The 17,216-nt window shown below is 39.9% G+C and overlaps 1 protein-coding gene across 4 annotated transcripts in view; it reads right to left on the bottom strand.

Annotated features, from left to right (window-relative positions):
- The window catches only part of LOC103021658 (protein phosphatase 3 catalytic subunit alpha), a 155,947-nt gene that overhangs the window by 54,643 nt on the left and 84,088 nt on the right, over positions 1–17,216 (bottom strand). The gene's annotated exons all lie outside the window — the stretch shown is intronic.

Genomic DNA, 17,216 nt, shown 5'->3' with positions numbered 1-17,216 from the left:
AACATGCTCAAACATTATATTCTACTGGGTTAAGTCCCTATCTGGGATGTGTGTTTGTGTATAAGTATGTACAGGGGTTGGACAATGAAACTGAAACACCTGGTTTTAGACCACAATAATTTATTGTCCCGACGGACAGTTCTGGTGGAAACAGGAGAGTTGAGGTGCACATTGAATTCTGACATGATTTGGGCAGCCGTGGTTTTATGTTTTTTGGATACAATCCGGGTTAGCACCCGAACATGCCTTTCAGACAGCTTCCTCTTGAGTCCACAGTTAATCCTGTTGGATGTGGTTCATCCTTCTTGGTGGTATGCTGACATTACCCTGGATACCGTGGCTCTTGATGCATCACAAAGACTTGCTGTCTTGGTCACAGATGCGCCAGCAAGACGTGCACCAACAATTTGTCCTCTTTTGAACTCTGGTTTGTCGCCCATAATGTTGTGTGCATTGCAATATTTGGAGCAAAACTGTGCTCTTACCCTGCTAATTGAGCCTTCACACTCTGCTCTTACTGGTACAATGTGCAGTTAATGAAGATTGGCCACCAGGCTGCTCCAATTTAGCCATTAAAAACCTCCCATACTAAAATGACAGGTGTTTCAGTTTCATTGTCCAACCCCTGTATGTGTGGGTGTGTGTATGAACGTGCGCCCAGTTATGGTTATGGACTGGTGCCGATGCAGTCCTCTAGGTGGGCAGTTGTTTCCGGTTGAGAGCATGCTGTGCACGATTGGCTGCCACTGCTCACCGGTGTGTGTGTGTGGATGAGTATAAATCATTGTGTGTAGAACGTGACTGTAAAGCATTCTTGGGTTTCTAAAAAGGTGCTATATAAGTGTAACATTCATTTACTCATGCACACACATGCTGCCTCTCATGGCAGGGCTAATAACTGGCATTTTCAGCAGGATAATACTTCAGAATTTCCAAAAAAAATTTTTATGGTTTTCCACAATAAGCATATTCTTTTGCATATTGCATATAATAATATTGCATAATATAAGTCTCGATTACATTCACACATAGCGGTAATTCATTCTATTCCAACTACTCCTTCGTGGGTAATATTTTGTCAATGAGTGTATTAGAACAGTTTTGTAACATATATATAATACATGGATGGAAAGATCGATTAGCTGCCAGACGCAGAATCCAAAACACACCAAAAACATGTCGGTTGTCTGTCATGTTACTGTTACAACAGCTTGCAGTTGGTCCAAAAATCATGTCTAGGATTGCAACAGCACGTGAAGACTCCTAAAGCCAACATCCTTTCAAGCTCCAGGCATTCCTCATCCGTCCATCCTGCAGCGTTCTACAGGAACATTAACCAACCCTACCATGAGTCCGGTCACCTGCCTCTTTTCTCAGCCAACAACAGTCAGACCAGCAGCGAGCATCACTATGGAAACCTCACTTATCGACATGGAAACAACCCGAAGACAATCAGCTCTGTGTTCACTCTGCTGTAACCGCACGGAGCCGGAGGTCTGCTCTGCTCTGCTCTGCTCCGGCAGCTGCTATTCCCTGCGAGTGGGAATGATTTAGTGGAGCTGGTTTAATGCATGCTATACATTCTACACACATCCACACACAAAGAGAGAAAAAAACATGGAACACTGCATTTGGATGTGAACATACACTCATCAATAACATGAGAATCTTGACTTCCAATGGCTGTTGAAAGCTGTTCTATTTCTGTGGCAAAATGAGCGACAAGATACATCTTTAATAGAAAAAAAAACAAGTTCTAGACAAGATGAGAGACAGACAGACAGAGAGAGAGAGAGAGAGAGAGAGAGAGAGAGAGAGAGAATGAGAACAAGGATGCCCTCAAGACAAGATGTGTGTCCAACATAAGCCTAGGGGTTTTCTGAAATAAATAACATACATATTATACATAAAGTGTCAAAATCAAAATTTGGTTAAATGTTAAATGCAGCAAGCTGCACCTTAATTAGTTGCTTTTGGAAGCAATCAGCAAGAAGTAATCTGATTGGATATTAGACTACTCTTCTCGACAGACCCAACTTTTAAGTACGATCCACATTTAAGAAGCAAGGACTTTTTAGACAACCACCTTAACCCTCCTGTTACGTTAATTTCTCAGGAACAGCATTAGTGTTTCAGGGTCAGTCTGACCCATGCATGTTTAATTATTAAAAAAATCTTAACAAGAAGTGTGAATAATTAATTTCTAACTCCATTGATAAATATATCAATCTTTACTGCAACAGTGTCCCTTACCTTTAACAGGTAATGGTTTAATTAGGATAGGGCTGCACGATATATATCGTTTAAGCATCGTCATGGCGATGTGCACATGCACAATAGTCACATCGCAGGATGTGCGGTCTTACTGTCACCTAAGGCAATTAAATCAAACACATCATGTTGCAATGGTTTGATTCTTGAAGAAATACGATTCAAGAAGTAGATACACAGCACTGTCTCTGTGTCTGTGTAAGTGACAGGCTGCTGCTGCTGCATGCTGGATACCCTAAAATACAGCTACATCAGCAACAGCTTAAAAAGCGAAGGTGGCTGGCTTTACATGAATCGGAGGAAAGAGCTTCATTCCGGAAGCTGTAAGGTTCTTAAACTCCACCTAACTCCACACACTGCACTGACACACAAAGACAAAATACTGTTTACAAACACTGCCACTTTAAACTGCACTGAAACACTTTATCCTTTACTGCTCTAATTCCATATCATGCTGCTATGGCAAAACTTGCACTCTGGACTTCATGTTGCTGCTACCTGTCTACTCTATTTATTTTATTATTATTATTTTTTTATCTTTATCTAATTTGTATATTCTATTTTTATTGTATTCTTTTATTTTGTTATCTATTTTATCTATATATCTATTTTAACAACAGCTCTCGGGTGTAAACTGGATCGTGAGATCACAATTTTGTTCTACCTCATGTACCACATGTGATGCAAATGACAGTAGAATCTCCTTGAATCTTTGAGGAAGAGGAGGCATGTGCTAGTTTTTACCCTCCTGTTGTTGGGAGTAATTGTCCAGCTGAGCATAGCTAAACAGTGAAGAAAAATCTGGAAAAAACTAAATGAAATAAAATAAAAAATAAAAAAACTAAATAAATTAAAATAAAAAAACGAAACTTTTTTTTTGTTGCATGCTTTCAGTTCACATTGCCATTTTTTGCCATTGCATAAAGTGGCCTAATCATATGTGTCCTGCTTTTCAAAGATAACCTATAATATTTGGTATAAATTATCTTTTCACTTATTCAGCCTCAAAAAACACTGAAAAAAAGTTTTTTTTTTTCTCATTATGGGCAGAATAATTTTGGTTGCCAAATATTTGGTGCATCTTTAAATTTTTATACTCTTGATTTCTTGACTTCAGAAGAAACAATTAATGAGCAGGTGTCCCAGTACTTTTGTCCATAAAAAATACAATGCAGAGAGACAGATCGTGACTGATTTAAATGCATAACAGGCTGACAGGCTGAGAGGGTTTTTGATAGAGTGTGACTATAATCCAACAGTCCACTTCAGACAGAAAAAAGCTCCAGAGAGAGAGAGAGAGAGTAGGAGAGAGAGAGAGAGAGAACTGAGAGTGCTGTGCTTAAGGTGTGTGTCCAGCGTTAAACGGCGAGTAGAGTATCAGTGGGAACAGGGTGAGAGAACATCAGCAGTTAAAAGCCTGTAACAGACAGCAGGAGATAATGAGCACACTCAGACGTCTGTGTGTGTGTGTGGGTTTGTGGGGAGAAAGCACATTAATAGCAATTCTGAGGTCAAATTATGATCATATGAGCTTAGAGCTGCTGCACTACACCTGCTAATGCCTTCATTTGAGCAACCTCAGTGCCTAAGAGGAAGAAAGTTCCTGAAAGTAAAATCCCTTGGGGCATGTGGCTTCATGAATTTAGCCTGAAACTGATGCAGCATGGATCATAATTGGGCTTTCAGCCTACCTTTGTAATTATGTGGAAGAAAAAAAAAAAAAAAGAAAGAAAAATGTATCAGTATTTTCCTCACTATAAGGCGCACTTAAAATTTTTCCAAAAATACGTAATTTTATCAGATTGTAAGGAGCAGTAAAGCCACTCCGCTGAAGTGGAAAGCTATACAGGAGCTCTAGCTCCAAGACTGGAGCAGTATTAGCATTAGCCGCTAAGTGCTAACTCTTTCGCAGTTTAGAGGTCAGTATTATCAACCTGTAGCCTGCTCTTACCCCAGATAGCACAGCTGGAGCAGCATTAGCATTACCCACTAACTGCACTAAGCGCTAGATTTTTTTGCCGTTCAGAGGTGATTATATCAGTAAATCAGACTTTACCGCATTAAAACAAGCTATGTGGGACAAATCGCTAACTAATATCGCCCAGACTGGAACAGTTTTCAGGAGAGAAAATTTGTGTAGATTAACATCCAGCACTCGTTTAACTTGAGAAACAAGAGAAATTTCTTATTTTTTATTAAGAATTACAGTTTTGTTTACTTAGCTTAACTAAGCTTTATAGGTCGCACTGCTGATGCTGAATTAGAAGGAAAACATGGCGACACCCCTGTTCCTTATTAGTGTCACATAATGCGCATTATAATCATTTAAAAATATGGAACACATATTCTTCTATAATTTGGGAGCGAGAAATAAGGCTACATTCTAGGTCCAATTACATTTATTCACTGGCAGCAATACAGCCCCAGAGCATGTTGCTACCACCATCATGCTCAACAGTTTATAGAGTATTGTTAAATGCCCTATTATAACATCTTTGTCAAATATGAGTGTAACACTTTTTTTTTCCAGAAGGCTTTTTCATTGCAAAAGAAGAGAAGATGATTTTTAGTTTCAGTCAGTAGTCAATACTGGCCTATGAGCTTTTTATTTATTTATTGTTTTTTTTTTTTAATCATATCATTACATAACAAAATGACCTGTGTGGGAATGTGCGATCACTGTTTATACTTCTGCTTTAAGACACTATTGAACAAACTGCAACAAATTAAACTTTTTTCCCTAAGACTCATATGAAACAAAAACAAATGTTTACATCTGTACAATACAATAGTATACAATCTGTATACTGCCAATACTTTATGAAAAAAACATTGTTTGTAACTGTAGAAATGCAATTTTACCACTAATTAAGATAATGATTAATGACTGTAAAATAACTATTATTTTAATAAATGATGGACACATCATTGAATTTTCCTCTGTTGCTTTCATGTCACCGACTGGATAGGTTGTAGTCACATGACTACATATGGGGAAGTATGGGGACAATGCATGTATACACAAGGTGGGGAATATAATATCAGAATTTGAAAAAATAAATAAAAGGATTATAATGGAAAAAAATATCTTCTCATTTAAAATGTATGTTTATTATATGTTTAATGAATGTACCTATTCATTCATTAACTATCTGTGCACTTTCAAAAATCCCTGAGTTTCTCCTTTTAAATTTTAGAGCCCTCAGAATTCTTCCAATAAAGTGTGGAGCTACTTTGAGCTCGCTAATTGTGTAAAAGTAGTGATTTCTGGGGCGCAGAGTCTAAAGCGCTGCCACTATGGTCGGGTGATCGCTGGTTTGAATCCCGGTCATGCAGCTTGCCAGAGTCCTCAGAGTGAACAGCTGGCCTTGCTCTCTCTGGGTGGGTAGATGGCGCTTTTCTTTTACCACTCCTAGGGTGATGTTGGTCAGCGCTTGGCATCTGTGAGCTGGTGTATCAGAACAGAGTCACTGTGTCTTCCTGTCGCTAGAAATGTAAGCCTGTTGGGAGCTAGGGCTGAACGATATATATATATATATATATATATATATTGTGATATTAAACAGTGCAGGGTCCATGACGTTACCAGCCCTGACGGATCAAGAGCTGATCAGCGCCAAACACTCAAAACCTGACGAAAACTGCAAAACAACAGTAATCGGCCCTTTAATCAGGCATTTAAATTGCTTTTTAAAAAGGTAAATAATATTTTTTTTCTGGGATTAAAAGCGTGAATTTAGCTGTATCTAAAAAATATGTGCGCAAAACTGTGCAAAAACTGGACAGCTTTCGACAAGTGTTAACAAGCACATACCCAACCATGTGGAAAAAGGCCATGCGCTTACCTCGTGTTTACTCCTGCCCCCCCCTCCCTCACGTTCCCCCTTGCACTTCTCAGGCAGCAGAAGCCTGTCACTCACACAGACACAGAGACAGCTCTGTGTATTTACTTCTTGTGTCAGGACGTGTTTGATTGAATTGCCTTAACCCTTTTATTATGTTTATTTTTTCAGGAACAGCAATGGTGTTCCAGGGTTAATTTGACCGGTGCATGTTTAATTATCCAAAAGATGTCTGAAACCCAAAGAAAAAAAAAAACTTACAAGCAATGTAAATAATTTTTTTTACTAACTCCATTGCTAATTATTCTATCAATATTTAGTGCAGTGGTGTTCCTTACCTTAACAGGTAATGGTTCAATCAGGATAATTGACTCGTTTTTCATAAAAAATACATGTTCAAACTTTTTTTTTATGTTTCACTACTTTATTAGTTTTGAAAGACCAACGTATAAAACAGTAATTTTAAATAACATTGAAACATAACATTGCAATTTTGTTTAAGTTTTTGTAGTTTTTGCAGGGAGTGGTTGCAAATATGTGAGATTAATCATTTTCATATTATATGTTGATTACACTAATTAATGCAGGCAGAAAATTAATGCAGTTTCATACTAAAAAAATACTTGTAACTATTTTTAATTTTTTTACACGGGTCAAATTGACCCTAAACATAACAGGATGGTAAAGTGACATCGCACTTCCTGCCATGTGACTATTGCGCACTCACACATCGCCATGACGATGCTTAAATGATTAAACGATGCTCCCAATAGGGCTGCACGATATAACGCATTGTATTTTAAAATATTGGGAGTATACGAAGGTGGCTTATTCGATTATCATGTTTCACTACACCCCTTGTCCATTTCACACCGGATTTTCCCCTTTAATTTCCAACAATATGGGGGCATATGTACTTGTACTGGATTATTTCTAATGCTCACAGGCTCAAATGCCGCCCCCCCCTCCCCCCCACTAATATAGGGCATGTTTAAACATTCAGAGCTACATTCACTCACTCACTCTTTCTAATATCTACACACACACACACACACACACACACACACACAGAGGGAGTCACGATCAGAGGCTGTATGAGCTGTGTGTGGGAGTACAGTGTGTGGTGAGTGTGAGGGAGCTCGTTGGCCTGGTGCTGCGCTGCAGTGGTGGAGTGATCTCTGCGACTGCACACCTATCAGCAGGCCAGTGTGTGGGCGAAGCACATTACACAACTCCACTCGTTAGCCTACACAGGGCCACTGCAGACCAACACACACACACACACACACACACACACACACAAATGTATATTACATAGATAAACATGTACATACAAACATACAGGTGTATGCACACATTACATACTGCATAATATATATATCTCGCTCAGTGCACAACTATGCAATACTTAATTTTCCACTTTACTGATACTGAGCTCTGCAAATGAGCCTCTAATAAGCTTCTTTTTTTTATTTCTCTTTAAATGTTTCTTCCCAATTTACAAGGCCAATTACCCAACCCATTCATTAGGGCTTCCCCTGTCACAAAGAGGGTGAAGACTAGCACATGGCACCTCCGATACACGTGAAGTCAGCCACTGCCGTTTTTTTAACTGCTGCTGATGCAGCATTACCGAGTAGCATCACAGCGTAACAGAGGAAAGCGCAGTGACTCAGTTCTGATACATCAGCTCACAGACGCCTCGTGCAGAGCGACATCACCCTTTGGAGTGATGTGGGGAGAGAGTGCCATCTACCCACCCAGAGAGAGAGCAAGGCCAATTATGCTCTCTTAGGGCTCCGGCAGCTGATAGCTAGCTGCATGAACAGGATTTGAACCAGCAAAATGCTGGACTGCATACGAGAAGTGAACGAGTTAGTGTTGTAGTGTTGTCAAATGTTTAAGACACTGACTGTAGAAAAGCATAAACAGCACAGTATCTCTCAAAAGGGAAGCCAAGCACAAGTCTATTGCCTCTGCTGGCTGGTTGCAGTAAAGCATATGTCCCTCATAGGTTTCAATGATACAACATATATTCAACAAAAATCCACTGGATTTTTTTTCTCTCCTCAAAAGTCTTTTCAAATCTAGAATCTAATTGCAACCGTTAATTTTATTACTGTTCCAAAATTTGCCATTTTTATTTGCCCCAGAAATCAGTTTTAAAAATGCTATTGCGCTATATAATAAAAAGCAAAGGTTACACTTAATACTGCAGGAACTTTATGTTTATAATAAAGTTAAAAAGTGGAAAACCTCAATATCATTGTGAATGCAGGCGGCATTTTAAAGCTGTACACTAAGGGGAAATTACACTGGAATAGCCTTCTATGACATAGCAACTGAGAATGCAGCCCTCACCCACTAGGTCAGAAACGCTATCTCATCTGTCCATGAACATGCATCATCACAGAACATGCAACCCTGCCCTATTAAAAACAAGAAAGAACAAAAAACGTTCAGGAAACGCCTGTAGAGGTTTCCCCTCACAGCCTCTATTAGTATAAACTCCCAGTCAAGCCATTTCCAGTGAAGACACATCATTAATTATCACAGACATCATTGAACAGCGCCGTTTAGCATCCCTGCTTCAGAGCGCCTGCCTGATGAGGCCTCCTTTCTAGTTAATATCATTACTGGAACGTGGACTTCCCAGATAAAGCGGTTAAGCCAAATTGAGCTGTGTTTAGAAGGCCTGCCTCAGCCTCCGAGCTGAACTGGCTATTGAACCAATTAGCAGAGATGGAAGAGGAGCTTGGCAGTGATTACTGCTGAGTCACCCGGTACGGCCTTCTGTTTCAGCCACAGGACCGCTACACCGTGCAGCCTGCCTGCAGCCGCACAGTGCACACTAGTGCCTGCGTCAGCACGTGTGCGCTGTAGTGAGCATTAGTGAGATGAAAAGTGGACAGGGTGTGGAAGAGGCTGTGTGCTGGAGGTCTATAGAGCACTGTCTGTGTGGCGTTCAGGAGATTGAGTGGTTATCTATACGCATATAAACAATACATACATCATCCCCACTCACGCCTGAAATCAATTACTGCTAATGGAGCCACAGACTTCTGATATATGTGTAAGAGTGTGTGTGTGTGTATGTGTGTGTTTATGTGTGTGTGTAGATAAAGAAAGAGACATAACTGCACTTCCTCCTACACTGTTCAAAATATAACCTTATTAGAAATACTTTTACCCAAAAAATAAAAAATAAATACTTAAACCTAAAAACCCTGAGTGAATCTGAACTACTATAAATATTCCTTGGTGAAGGAAAAACAGAAACTCATGCTGCCAAATATGTGGCAACTTGTCACCGCCTGAAGAACAGTGAGTAACTCCCCAAAAATCCACAGTTAATTATTATACTTAACTATACAAACTACTCTAATTATTATTATTATTATTATTATTATTATTGTTATTGTTACTATGATTTTTGCTATTATTACTAATGTAATTACTATTGTTATTATTGTTGTTTTTATTGTCCATTTTTATTGATGCTTCTGTTAATATTTCAGTGATGTTTTACTATATGTTCAGTTTTTGACATTTGTGTGCTTTGGCAATATAGTTTTCAAAAACAGTCGTGCTAATAAAGCCAAATTGAATTGAATTGAATGGAATTGAATTGACAGAGAAAGAGAAACAGAGAGAAAAAGCAAGAGAGAATGTTAATGCTAGAGAGCGAGGAGTACAAGTATTAGAGCACAAGAGCGAGAAAGTAAAAGAACAGAGAAAAAAAAAGAGAGCACAAGAAAGCAAAGCAAAAGTAAAAAAGAGACAAAGCAAAAGAATGAGAGTAGTTGTATTAAAGCAAGAGAGTGAGAAAGTAATGAAGCAAAAGAAACAAAAACAAATGCACAAAAAATCAAAGCGTGACCAAATGAGAAACAAGGCAAGAGAAAGAAAGAGAGCTAGAGAGAAACTGCAAGAGAGTGAGAAAGGAGAGAGAGAGAATTAGAGTAGGAGAGCAATAAAGTGAGAGTAAAAGAGTGCAAAAGAAAGCAAAGACAGGAAAGCAAAAAGAGAATGAGAAAGAGAGCGGAAGAGAGGGAATGAAAGAGCAAGAATGGCGCTAAGTGAGAGAAACACAATGTAAGAGAGAATACGAGAGAGAGAGAGAGAGAGAGAGCTAAAGAATTAATGAGAGACAGCTCAAGACAGAGCAACAGAGTGAGAAAGAGAGAGCAAGAGTGCATTAGAGCAGGAAAAGGTCTGAAAGAAAGAGAGCTATAGAGAGATAAATGGGTTTAAGTGTGTGTTGTGTACAGTTGTCTGGAAGATGGACTCCTGAGATCGGAATTCTGTTATAGTGTTCAGTGTCTTTATTATCTTCATCAGAGACTGTAAAAAAAAAGATGGACACCGTGTCACCGTTCCCATTTATTCAATGAAAATTAAGCTAAAATCTTCTGCCATGTTGGCGATCCTGATACCCGAGTCTGCACAGTAGAGACCAGAGGAGGGAGAAAGACTGTGGAGAGACAGCCTACTCATTTAAATAACCCCGCCCCTGAGGGCTGCCTCCACAGAGCTTTTCACAATGACCACACCTTTTTAAATAGAGCTGAATAACATTTTAAAAAGCGAATTCTGTGGGGATATTAAAATTTGACAATATAAGCAGAGGTTACACTAGCTGTGGCATTAAAATAAAGGAGGTAGAATTACAGTATATTGGAAAAAAATGTGATTGAAAGTTGTCTGTTTTGCCATTGAAACCTATGGGGATGGGTGGAGTTACACAGCTTTCTGAAACCGAACAGCAAGGGGTGCCTGACCTGTGGTGGCTTCACTTTTGAGAGACGATGCTCTGTCCAGCTATATACAGTCTATGATCTTTACTTCACAAGAGCCGCTAGTCTTACACATTCTACAAATGTACGAGTTTCAGATGCCAGACTGATGGAATTGAGCTGAGCCAAGCTGAGCTGACCGAGTTGAGCTAAGATGAGCCAAGCTGGCTCAGTAAATGAGACACTGCTAGAGTGAGAAAGAGAGAAGATGCATTAGAGCAAGAAAGAAAGTGGAAAGAAAGTGAGGAAGAGAAAAAGAGAGAAATAGAGGGATAAAAGTATGTTAAATGTGTCTGTGCGCTAACAGGTTAGGGAATAACCTGAGTGGGAGTGATAAATGGCTGTGCTCCAACAAAAATGTGTGCTTCACCAGCTCTTGATGTAAGAGTGAAAGAGAGAGTGTGTGTGTGTGTGTGTGTGTGTGTGTGTGTGTGTGTGTGTGTGTGTGTGTGTGTTTTCTGTCTCACCCCTGTCCTCAGTTGTCTCAGCAGACCCTCAGGCCAGCGTGGAGGTGAGCAAATAAAGCAGACTAGACGTGAAAACCCACAAACAAGGAACAAACACACATCGTAAACACTCCTCACAGAGACTCGGCTCACACAGAGGGGCCGCTCAGGACCTGTGTGTTTAACAGCGAGACACTATACACTCCTGCAGCTGCGGAAATCTCCTCAACACACTTCTGAACACCCGCCAACAACCCGAGCAGAAAGGTGACGAAAGGAGTTTCATCACCACAAAGCTGCAGTGCTCTGTTTGTTCACCAGCTGCAGGAACACAGTAGCTTTAAACTCATTCTGAGGGTCTCCAGAGACCCCTGATCTAATCTTCCCACTCTCCCTTACACAGTTTCAGCTGTGCGGCATATATACTGTACCTTCCAGCCAAACTAGCAGTACCATTCAAAACAAAACAACATTTCATTTGTTTGTTCTGAGACCCCCTTCCAGACTGTGATTGGTCCGAGGCTACACGTTCACATTACAATCCACATGGCTCAAATCAGATTTTTTTTGCTCAGATCGGATTTGGCTTGATCTTGATGGTTCACATTAACAAATGTCCCAAATATGAAACTGAAACACCTGGTTTTAGACCACAATTATTTTTGGTTTCGACGGACAGTTCTGGTGGAAACAGGAGAGTTAAGGTGCACATTGAATTCTGTCGTGATTTGATCAGCCGTGGTTTTATGTTTTTTGGATACAATCCGAGTTAGCACCAGAACATCCCTTTCAGACAGCTTCCTCCTGCGTCCACAGTTAATCCTGTTGGATGTGGTTGGTCCTTCTTGGTGGTATGCTGACATTACCCTGGATACCGTGGCTCTTGATACATCACAAAGACTTGCTGTCTTGGTCACAGATGCTCCAGCAAGACGTGCACCAACAATTTGTCCTCTTTTAAACTCTGGTATGTCACCAATAATGTTGAGTGCATTGCAATATTTTGAGCAAAGCTGTGCTCTTACTCTGCTAATTGAACCTTCACACTCTGCTCTTACTGGTTCGAGCCATGAAATCTCCCACACTAAAATGACAGGTGTTTTAGTTTCAATGTCCAACCCCTATACGTGTATAAACATCACCTTCTTCACCAATGACAAAAAAACTCATATTTGAGAGACGAGCTTTATAAAGATAAAATAGATGAGTTAGCAGCTCATATGTGGAGCATCTTCTTCTGGAGTGGAGCAGCTGGTCTGAAGTACATGCTCAGGTCGAGGAGGTGAAAAAGGGCCAGGTGGTTTGCTTTTGCTGTTTCTGCAGCTATAGCTGCACCAAGAGATGACTCAAATCTGATTTGGGAAAAAAATCAGATTTGGCACCTTCTGTACAACTGGCCTTAAACCCCACATTGTACTGAGACATCCCACATACTATGATTAGTCCATTTCACTACATTTTTGTTCTGAGAGTACCTGATTGTGACCGGTTCAAAACTGTAGTCTGTTTGTTTTAAGACCTCTCCCTAATTGGAACTCCTCCTGATTCCGAATGGTCCACATCACCACAATATTTATTCTCAGACCAGACCTCCCATTGTTTGTAACTGGTTCAAAACTGTACTCTGTCTGTTCTGGGAAATTACCCTAATTGGAACTGGCCTAAAATCACCACCATCACCGTTTTTTTTTTAGACCTTTATTGATTGTGATTGTAACAAATCCCACTTTTTTATTCTTCTGAAAGATCCTGTGAGTTAAAAAAAACTTATCTTCTAAACTACTCAAAGCTCAAGGTGTAGCATGGTGAAGTGCACTGCTCTACTTTTCAAAAACCTGATTGGTTGCCACCTGGCAGTCGCTGGGCTGAAACATACACTATAATATTTTTCTATTCTTCTATTTAACAGTGGTTCTGAAACCTGTTCTTGGCCCCTTTCTGTCCTCCAGGTACACCCTGGCCTAGCTGTTAGGAACACTGAGAACTGAGTAGACATTGAAGTAGAAGTTGAGTTAAAAAAAAAAAAAACATTTGGGGAGCTTGAGGGAGCGCAAGTACTGGCTTTCATTTGAAATGAATCATTTTGTTTCAACCTAAATATGGCAGGATATAGCAAATTAAGTTACTACTGTATTTTTCAGACTATTAAATCCTTTAATTTTCCCAAAAATCGTCAGTGTGCCTTTTAATCCGGTGCTTCTTATGTATGAATTTTACCAGTCAGGATGTAAGGAGCAGTAAAGCCACTCTGCTGAAGTCCAGCCTTATACAGGAGTTTCAGTAAAGTTTCCCCAGCTCTAAAGCTGGAGCAGCATTAGCATTAGCCACTAACCACAGCACTACCTCTTTTGCCATTCAGAGATGAGTATATCAGACTGTAGTTTACCATGTTAAAATAAGCGACGTGGCACAAACCGCTAGCTGATAGTGACCTGGGCACTATTGTGCAGCATTTACTAGCGTTAACTGAGGCTGGCTAGCTCTGCTAAGCACAGCTGGCTAGCGCAGCTAACCGGTGCTGGCTAAGCACTTGCTATCCGTGGCTATCGCTCACACTTAGAGAAAATACTGGAGTTCTGACCTTACTGTAAATAAATGGATGTGCTTTGCTCACCCAAATGAACAGTTTTCAGGAGAGAAATTTGTGCAGATTAACATCCAGCACTCGTCATGCTTTAAAATGTATTTATTTTTTTAAAGAATTACAGTTTTGTTACTTAGGCGCCCCCCCCCCCCCCCCCTCATTCTTACTAACGTCGCTTAAAGCACTTTATAACCCGGTGGGGCTTATGTATGAAAATAAACCAGAAAATTAAATATCATTGATAGTGCGCCTTATAATCCGATGCACTTTATAGTCTGTAAAATACGGTACATAGTTGAGTTTGTGACAACATAATCCATATACTTTCACAGTTTAAATTACTGTAGAATAACTGAAAACATATCAACATATAACCCAACAAACACAGCAAAACACCATCTTAAACATTTACACAGTGAAAAAACTGGCTTTAAAAAGGCTGTGTGTGCAGACACGCACCCTCCTCCTCCCATCACCCAGCTACATTAGAATAAGTGTGTATCATGTATATTTAATATAACATACAAGGATAATACCTGGTTTCTGTTTACCAAGTACTTAACCAAACACCATACAGGACAGGAACATCCAAAGGTAAACACACAAACACTTTCACATACACTATATTGCCACAAGTATTGTCTCGTCTCCCTTCACACGCACAACTACTTAGTGACACTGTCACTGAGTGGCATCCCTTTCATTAACCATAGGGTGTAATATGATGTCAACCCACCCTTTGCAGCTGTAACAGCGTCAACTCTTCTAAAAAGGTTTTCCACAAGGTTTAGGAGTGTGTTTATGGGAATTTTTGATCATTCTTTCAGAAGAGCATTAGATCTGATATTGGACGAGAAGACCTGATTTGCAGTCTCTGCTCTAATTCATCCTTGCAGGCCAAGCTCTTTCACACCAACTCCATGTCTTTACGGAGCTTGCTTTGTGCACTGGTTGGTGTTCAGGCATGTAGGAACTGTCCCCAAACTGTTCCTACAAGGCCAGGAGAACAAAATTTCCCTAAATCTTTGGTATGATGAAGCATTAAGAGTTTATTTAACTAGAACTAAAGGGCTGGGCCCAACTTCTGACAAATATCCCCACACTATTATCCCCCCTCAACCAAACTTTACACTCGGCACAACAACCAACAAACCCAGACTCGCCCACTGGATTTGTCAGATGAAGAAGGCTGCTTCATCATTCCAGAATACACTTCTGCTCTAGTGTCCAGGTTGCAGCAAGCCTTAAAAAGACATGTTTAGGTCTGCCTGTTAGGTATTTATTGAAGTCCAAAGGAGTACACAAGTAAAGGTCATGTTTCTCTACAGCAGGGGTGTTTAATTAGAATTTAGTACGGTACAGTTGGAGAAACTTTTGTCAGTCCAGGGTCCGGACCATCACCATTTTTAACTTGTGTTATGATTCAGTGACATATCCAGTACTATATATATATGAAACATCTGACCCGTGAGGTTGTTTGAACTATGATGAAAAAAATATATAATGATAATAATAAAATGCCTCTCTTGCCAGATTTTGTGATTTTGTGTGCAATCCTTCCATGTCTCTGTCGCACTCTGCGTGTCTTTAGTTTCCACCCGTTCTTGTTTTTCCGCCAGTTCTCGGGCTCCCTATGTTTTTATAAAGGTGTTTTTGCCCGGCCGTGTCCCAATTCACTAGCAGGGGCAGCAGTCTGCACAGGTCTTATTGGCGGAGAAGAGAGTGTTAGGTGATTGCGCCGAAAAGCACAAAAAGACAAGAAAAGCTCCACTGTTTCAAATCCTTCTCTGTAGTTTACCGGTTTGGGTCCGCATTGGACAACATCTGGGTCCGGACCTGGATCGCGCTCCGCCTATTAGTGACCCCTGCTGTACAGTATAGGTGGATGATACCACCTATATGTATATAGATATAGATGTATATAGATACATACTATATATTGACTATATCTATGTCAGTGTATCGTTATATTTTGAGAAGACTGACATGTACATCATTAAATGTGGAGCAAAAACCATCTAGCTCCATTTTTATCACTGTTTTATCACCTTTACGTTGATTTTTAACTGACAGAGGTGTTGATCTTTTCCCTGTAAAGTTAAGAAGCACAGTTTTTGTGTGACAGCGACAAGCTGTTCATTTTATAATCGAACACTGAGTGACTAGCTCTGATTAATTAGATGAAGTTCAGCAAATACTGAATAAATCACTGCAGTGAACATGGGAGAATCCCCGAATAACATATCACACTGATATCGTGTATTTGCGAAATGTCTTTAAATATCAAAGATATATTTGTAGATATATCTGTCCAGGCCTGTAAGACTGTATTTAACTAGTGTATTTAAATACTCTAAAGCCTGCTCAGATAAATCTAGGTTACAAAAACAACAATAACAGTGTAACTGATGTTATTATAGAGTACTGTGTAAAGGCTCTAGGTCCTAAAACCTGTGTAGCACTTTATAATGAGCTGTTGAAAATGTTTTTGCCCTTTTGATTCTAAATAACAAAGCATAATAGTTTTTGTAAGGTCAGTACCATTGTAGTGCTCATGATATTAATGGTTTTCTCTGTTTTTTATTCTATTTTAAAGTCAGGACATTTTAGGCCTGAAAACATACAAAAGCAAACTCTCTCTCACTCTCACTCACACACACAGGTAACATCCACTTAGAGAGAAAAACAACATTGTTCTCCTCCATGGAGGGGCTGTATAGTGTGCTGGTGGGTTGTTGGCTAATCCTAACTGTAACGAAAGCATGCTATTGGTGGCAGAGAATAAAAGGCATGCACTAGTGACATTAATGATCTGAGAGACCTAAACAATGATTGTCTGACATGCATCATGATTGCAGACATGTAGTACTGCAGTGATGCCCTCCATTAGCCATCCTGTTAGCACCATTGGCAGACGGCTGCACAACACAGGACTAGCTGCACACCAACCATCACAACAACTGCCCTAAGCGTTAAATCAACATCGCTAAATGATGCCGCAATGGTTTCATGGAAGAATGACATCTGAACATCTTCAGTAAAGACTCCTGCTTTTGTTACAATGGAAACAAACTTGTGAGGAGTCACTATGAAGTTTTCTGTGAACAGTAGAGTGTGATGCCTTTACTCCTGCCATCTGGAGGTTGTTTCTGATGTCACTAACAGTTGTTGAAGGGTCTTTCTTTACAGCACTCACAATGTTTCTATCATCAGCTGCTGTGGTTTTCCTTGGTCTACCTGTTCAACATCTTTTGCTTAGTACACCAGTGGTGACTTT

The sequence above is a fragment of the Astyanax mexicanus genome, chromosome 8 (genome assembly GCF_023375975.1).
Source record: "Astyanax mexicanus isolate ESR-SI-001 chromosome 8, AstMex3_surface, whole genome shotgun sequence".
In the NCBI taxonomy this organism is placed as follows: domain Eukaryota; kingdom Metazoa; phylum Chordata; class Actinopteri; order Characiformes; family Acestrorhamphidae; genus Astyanax; species Astyanax mexicanus.
This window is presented reverse-complemented; position numbering and strand designations above follow the sequence as displayed.